The following is a 7834-nucleotide window of genomic DNA, read 5'->3' as shown; positions in this document are numbered from 1 at the left end:
TTTGGCCATATCTCCGGAACCACTCATCATAGATCGACAAAATTAGTATCAAAATGCGCAGAAGGGTCGGTTTCCTATACCTGATGTAGAGAATATTAAGGTCTATCTGCTTCAGAAAAAAAGTTATTTCAAAAAATCTGATTTTCGGTCTATTTTCACCTGATGAACAGAGATCAGGTGATCAAGATAAAAAGTTTTTCTGTATTTTTCCACTCTTGGAAGCTGTTATTGCGTAATAATAGTTGGTGTTAAGGTTTCAGTACTGGGCCTGTCTAGTCTTGCTATCTGCTTAAGCAAAGCCCCATCTTGCATTGCTCCGGGACCCTTCTTGGCGCCGTCCACAAAAGACATGACATGGGACAGATATATTTCGTTTATGTGGAACATGCATTTAAGCGTATGAATATCATGACCAACTTCATCATTAAAATAATTGACCAGTCGAGTATTGACTCCGGACTTTTTTCCTGTATTGAGAGCAGTCGTATCAGCCATGACTGAATAGTGAATATACTTGGGATAGGTGAACTTTGCAAGCCTCCTGGATGATGGTGTCAAAAATCAGTGCTGCAGTGACTGACACACTTTTGGGAAAATATTTAACAGCAAGCACACTTTCGTGCTTCATGCCATTATCATCAACAAGTTGACCCAAGAGAACGTATCGATCTATTTTATCGACAACGCGCCCATCATAACATAATTGCATGGTAGAAGCTGAGTTGAGAAGGTTCTCACTTTCCATCAAAGATTTTTCTCTTGTTTTTTGTCGTTGGCGGTATACTGTCGAAGGTGATGCAGCTATTTGGTCTTTTCCAAGAACCGATCTCATAAGATCTGACTGTTGGCGTACCGAAGTCATCCTACAATCAGCAAGTAAACAACTTCTATCATTTATTGAAAAAGAATGTACTTTCTTGTACACTTTTCTCCCAACAGCTGGTTTCAGAGGCTCGTATTCCCTATCATCTTCCCAATTTATATCCTCATCAGAGTCGCTTTCACTACTGTGTAGACATCTAACTGCTTCATTTCTTTTTCTCTGTTTCGAACATAGTAGTGCCGATGCTTTGGCAGATTGTATGCCAGAAGTGCTGGGTTGTTCAACTTCACTGCTCGTTTCCCACCTCCTTTTATGATTTTCTGTTCCAAAGCCTTTTCTACATGGTTGACATCTATGCCACCGATAAACATTTTTCGATCTTTTCGCTGATCTTTCAAGAAAGCGATTTCTTTCTGCTGGACTCAGTTTTCGAGTTCACAGCTGCAAGAGAGTTTCTTTTGAAAAATAACCGGATTTTCGGAGATCGAACACTTCACTTACATGCACATATATCGAACAAGTTCTGCAACCATTCTTGATTAACCTCATTAGAGTCATTACCTCTGCGTTTCATTTCTTTCTTTTTTGCTGTATTGTACTTCTCTATCACGTCTTTTAACTTGGCTTCAATTCTCTGTTTGCTAAGCACTGGAAGACCAGCTTTGTTTCATATGCCAACTACATCTTTCAGCAGTTCATCTCTCAAATCTTTGAAATGGGGTATTTACTTCAAAAACTTGGGATTAGTTTCGGCTACCATACTTTCTTCCTCAAGTAAAAATAGTGATGACTATATCTGAATTAAGGGGAAGCACATTTTTCTCTGATTCCTTGAAGTTTTGCATCGACTTACTAATACTTGACCTTAATGCCATAATGACACTTAATCAAAATCTAAAGCAGGTGAGCACTGAGCAGCATACCTCTTCCTCAACGGTCACATTATAATACTGTATCCTCGACGAGGGATAGCCATCATCATTATAATAGTAATACCTTCAATTATTACCATTTCGTCTCTTGCAAAACGAACAAGGACTATTATTACGCAATAACAGCTTCCAAGAGTGGAAAAATACAGAAAAACTTATTATCTTGATCACCTGATCTCTGTTCATCAGGTGAAAATAGACCGAAAATCAGATTTTTTGAAATAACTTTTTTTCTGAAGCATATAGACCTTAATATTCTCTACATCAGGTATAGGAAACCGACCCTTCTGCGCATTTTGATACTAATTTTGTCGATCTATGATGAGTGGTTCCGGAGATACGGCCAAATTTCGAGATTTTGAGGCCCAAAAATTTCAAACCTCGTGGACCACCTCAATATGACGTCATAATTGAAAAAAATTTGGGGTGTAAACTTTTTTCCCCAAATACCACCAGATGGGACCCCAGGCATTTTGAATTTCAAAAATGGTGAAAAAATGAAACACCCTAGTGTATAGCGTACAACATGAATGTCAACAAAACAAATCATGTGCCTGGTAACTCAATTTTGCTAGACCTTGCTGGCTGGAGCAATAGTCATCATTGCTATTTCAACAAGCGAAATCTGTTTTTTCTACTTTTAAACTCGTTGAATCAATGTAAAAAGGGCGAGTTTTTCTGATTACGTTGAGTTAACGAAGTTGTAGCTTTGTTCCCGTCTATTTATTGGTAAAATCCATGAGCTGATTATACTTCCTTAATCTAACGTTGATTTTGTGTTATTTTTAACGTTCTGTAGGCAAAGAATGTATTTGATAGTACAGTATTTACATCTGGTTTGTTAACATCGCTCTGTTCCCAAGCTAGACAATTGCCGTTTAATGTGATTCCAAGGATTAACAGCGGAAAACACAGACCAGTATGCAAAATTTAATCCAAGATTGCAGCAAGTGCCTGAAACATATTACTCATCGTAGAAATGCACTGGACAAACGTTCCAATGCTGATTATGTTGTTCCTCACAACGCTTTAAAGATAGAAAACCAGCCTGGAAGTGCTGGAACATTAATGATTACTTGCCATTTCTATGTTCTTATTCTACTGTATTGCAACCCCTGCCGTCAACATTGCAAGAATACAAAGCGCTATACAATATTTCGGGACGCCATTCAATTAAAAGGTGAAATTTGTCGGTGCAGAGATTTCCCAGAGAGCAAAATCCGATCGCTCGTCTGCAGACGTTCAGTCAATGTAAGAATGTCAGATTTTGTTGTCTGGTTTTTAACTTAGACAGTAAAATCTTTTTTTTTTACATATACCGTCTGCAAACGTTGAATCAATGTTGAAAGGGATTGATTTGCTGGCTGGGTAGTTTGAGAATCTACTCCCTCACTGCACTAAAACATGTAATTTCATCCCCGACTGGTTTTCTATCAAACAAGACTTGGTATGTTTTGAATGTTATTTTACATCGAACCGATATTATACGTTAATACAATGTTTTTCATTTCTTATTTTTATAAAAACTTTCGACAAGCATGTTTCAATGAAATACACCGTCCTGTAATTTATCTTGTTGTTATGTAATTTTGTGCCATAACTATCTGTGACATTGTATCATCGTCGCTATCCGACCCCGGACAGCAAAATCCGTCATTTTTACCTAATCAAGGTAAAAATGACGGATTTGCTGTCTGGCATATTACAAACCACCAATAGCTCACGTTCTGGAAACGTTAAATCAATGCAAAAGGAACGGGTTTTGCTGTCTGGAGTAACAGCAGATATGTACGGAATGTTTTTGGCCTCTCCAGCAAGCACCCATACAGTTGTTTTTTTACACTGATTCAACGTCTGTAAATGTTGAATCAATATAAAAAAAACTGCTAAATTTACTGTCTGGGCATAACATCTTGTGATTATGTTATTTGAATTAACTCAAGCACATATCTGTATTGAGTATAGTGTGTTATTTTTGGCTATCATCGTCATAATTATTAAATAACGTTGATACAACGTATGCATATTTTTCGATAATTTTTCAGACTATCAGTGGTTTAGGAAACTATCTTTGGCTCAAAATTGTGACTTTTTTTGAAGTCTTGGCGTATTGATTGTGTCCATCTTTATACCTGGACACCAAATCAGTCATTTTTACCTTTATTCAACCCCTGTAGACGTTGAATTAATGTAAAAACAACGGATTTTGTTGTCTGGGTAGTCGTTCCGCTTTCCTGTAGAATGTAGAGACCTTGTATCGCTAACACAGCCCCGAGATTGACGAGTTATTATCAATCGATTGTCCCGACCATTGTTCCAGCGCACACTTTGAGAGATGAACCGGCATTGCTCGATCTTGCCTTTTGCTTTAAAGAGCCTAGTGGTTTTACTGAATATTACCCAGGCCCACGTTATTAGACAGTTGTATAAATGCCAGGGCTGTGAAGTAGGGAAGATTTTTGGCGTGTTCAGCGTCGTTAAAAAAGAACAACCCCAGCTTGATACAAACCGATGAACGAAGTCACCGTTTCAATTTCAACGATGAACTTCATCGAATTCAACAAAGTCAACCGATGAACAAAGGCAGAATTTCACTATTTTGATCGAAATAGTGAAATTCAATTGTAAAAAAAATGAAAAAAGACAAAAATTGAAACAAATCTAACAGGTCTGGAAAATCTGGCAACACTGAAGTTGAAGTCCCATATTTTCGACTTCGAGAAGTCCGACTGCACAGCCCGGGTAAAAACAAAAACTCCCTCAATTATTTTTTGCATGTCATGTGTTACCATAAGATCTAAATTGTGTGTTTTAACCGATTTTCAAGCAAAAATATTGTAAAAATAGTTTCCCAGATTTAATATTTATTGCCAGCATTGTATTAAAATTTTTTTAATAAAACTAGACGTTTATTTCCGTATGAACTGCGTTAACTCGAACACCTTCCTGTAAGAAATATAATGGACTATGTACAGATAATTACTGGTTTAGCAAGCGATGCTCTTTCTATTATTTGCGCTCTTTTGTAAATGAGTCTGCTTTGTCCAATGAAATGATCTCCGCTAACTTTAATTCGTTTTTTGTCTGTTATACGATGCATAAAAATCTTTTATGTTGAACATTAGAAAATATCGTAAAATATTTCGATTGTTTTCATCGTTTTGGTTTTTGTTTGGTTTTAACGTGTTAAGATATTCAACTAACTTTTAAACAAAAATTTCAACTTTGTTTTCAGTTTAGTTGTTTTTATTTCTTACCACCACAGCAAATACAATACACGTCAACATAGCAAAAGTCGAGAAAAGGATAGAAGCGACAAAACGCGAACGTTAAAACGTGCTTATCACCGAAATAAGTTATAGGCTAAAGTTGAAAGAAATTTGGCAAGGTCGCAACACCTTCAGAAAAATTTAAGATCGAAAGGGAAATAAAAAAGAAGTTGCAAACAAAAGTATAAACAACAACGTATATTCAGGCAATAGCTTTATTAGCCCATATAGCTGATATTCGAGATTTGTATTAATAGACACTTGCTATGAAGATCGGCCATGGTGCGTTATCATGAGTGCTGATGGTCGTGAGAGAACGCATCTTGATGCGTTTAGCTCATAGCAAAAGGAAGCAAGGCAGGCCAAGAAATTTTCCACAGGCAAAGCCATTTCAAGCACAACGCACCAGGCCTTGGGCGACTCACGAAATAGTTATAACTTGATACGAAACAATGACAAAAACAACATCATCATGATCTTGCGGAAATTCAATTATAGCCACGGAAGTTATGTTTTGCAGATACCAAGAGTGCTTTGATTGAAGTTACGTTAATAGAGCGGCAATTTTAAGACCCCAGCCAGTGGCGGCTGGTGAGTTCTAGAAATGGGGGTGCTGAGTGTTCGCCGAATGCGAATTCAACAGAGGGGGGTCTGCGGGCTTCCCCCAAAAAAATTTGAAAAATGACATTTGATTAGGTACATTCTGAGCGTATTTTCAGCTCGAAATTGTGATAAAAGTTTAAAATAAAACTGGCTTATTTAAGAGTTTCGCAAATGTGTAGTATTTTGAAGGGGACGATCGACAAACAATTAAATGTGAATAACACGTTCAGCTATTGTGCTGTCACAGCATCTGAGCACGACAGGGCAAGATTCAACAAGATTTGCCAAAAACCTAGCTAAACTTATAAAAAAGAAATTTTCATGTGACATTCATCCCGTATATAAAACGTTTAAAGTGCACCAATATTTTCAACTGAAGTCGCCTACCCCCTTTGCTCTTTCTTCGAATGTTGTGTATAAATTTAGTTGTTTGCGTGACGCAAACCAGACATAGGCTGCATTGGTATGTCAACCAGACATTTGTCACAAGGGCCGGGGAGCACTTAAACCCAAACTTAACAACCAAAAGTGCAATTAAAGAGCACATCGCCTCTTGTGAAACGTGCACTGACAATGTCTCGATCGACCAATTTAAAATCATCTCTCGAGGCAGATCTGAATTTCAGACTAAGATCATGGAAGCCTTAAGAATCAAACGTAATAATCCGTCTCTCAACCGGCAGTTATTCTCCTGTGGCTAATCGTTCCTCTTGTGTGTGTTCTAATTGTTTGTCAAATGCCTGTAGTTTACACCTCATGTGATCTGTTTCCACCGTATAATTTACTTGTAATCATTCCTGTGTCACTCGTTCAGTTTGTGCTTTTCAGTCTGGAGTGTCGTTAGTATACAGTTACAGTTATGCTGCAAAGTCAAATTTACCTTACAATTTTCATCTTATTTATATTGCAGATATGTAATTCCTGATGAGGACACATGTAGGCTACGTGTCGAAAACGTTTGAGTTTATTTTAATTATGTTATATTTGTGTATGTAATACATCATGTTAAACCCGCTGAAGTTACTTTGTTTTATTTCTTTATTGTGATGTATCATACACATACCAAGAAAATGCTGTTTAAACTACCTTATCACCAGGTTGGGAGGCTATAGCAAGCAGTATAAACTTGTGAGCTCGATTTTTGTATAAAAAATTGTGATTTTTAAAATTTCTGGATTTTAGAATTTTTTACATGTCGTATGAGTTTTTTCTTACTATATAAGAAAGGTTATTATTTAGTGAGTGCAACGCTATGGTAGTTATTAAGGCTCACTTTGACGGTGAAGCCGTTGTTAGAAGCTCGATAATTTGACATAATTTGAGTTTTTACAGTATGGCTGCCATGCAGGGAAGTTGGCCCATTTCGTGGGTGGGTACGTTGGCCACCATGGCCAACTTGCCTTCATGAGGTATTATATAGAATGATAATGGGCTACCGTAATTAATACGATGGCGTATTTTTTCAAGATTGAAGCATCAAGTATCCAAAGTAAGTAAATCGCGGCTTTACATCAGCAATCAATAACAATAATTCACTTCCTAACATCGTTTTTATGCCACAGATTGCGACAACTTATTCCTAACCCATATTGTAATAATAGAATATTGGTAAGTAATTAGATCAAGAAAACCAATCGCGAAAATATGTCTCAGCAGGTGTATGAAGAGGGCTAAAGATGTTGAGGAATGGTGTGAGTCAAAGAAAAATATGCAACAACTTCTCAAGCGACGGTCTAAAACGTACCCCGCTTCGGAGATACATTAAAAAATGTTCCGATATTGGTACCCATGCGAAATGGGGTTTGTACTGCAAACAAGGTCCTACCTATCAGTATCGTTAGGAATATAAAGGCATGTCGTTTCAGCTACATGATATTTGATACTGCCTTCATTATTTTCGAAAGTTTATTTGGTGTAGGCCTACTCATGCATAAAACATTTACTGAGGTAAAATACTGCATTATAACAGTAGATTATAGGCTATTATAAACCATACCGGTACATGAATGCATACGATGTATGTATGCCTGTAGCCTGTATAAAACCAAGCAATAATTAGAAAGTAAAATTGAGGAGAAAGAGAGCTTTTTCACTGCTTATTATACCGAGAGATGGACACGTTGGCCAGGGGGCCAACTTACCTTCCATGGTGGGCCAAATTACCTGCACATGCGGGCAAGATGGTCCATTTTAATTTTTTCGAAAAA

The sequence above is a fragment of the Aplidium turbinatum genome, chromosome 8 (assembly GCF_918807975.1).
Source record: "Aplidium turbinatum chromosome 8, kaAplTurb1.1, whole genome shotgun sequence".
In the NCBI taxonomy this organism is placed as follows: domain Eukaryota; kingdom Metazoa; phylum Chordata; class Ascidiacea; order Aplousobranchia; family Polyclinidae; genus Aplidium; species Aplidium turbinatum.
This window is presented reverse-complemented; position numbering follows the sequence as displayed.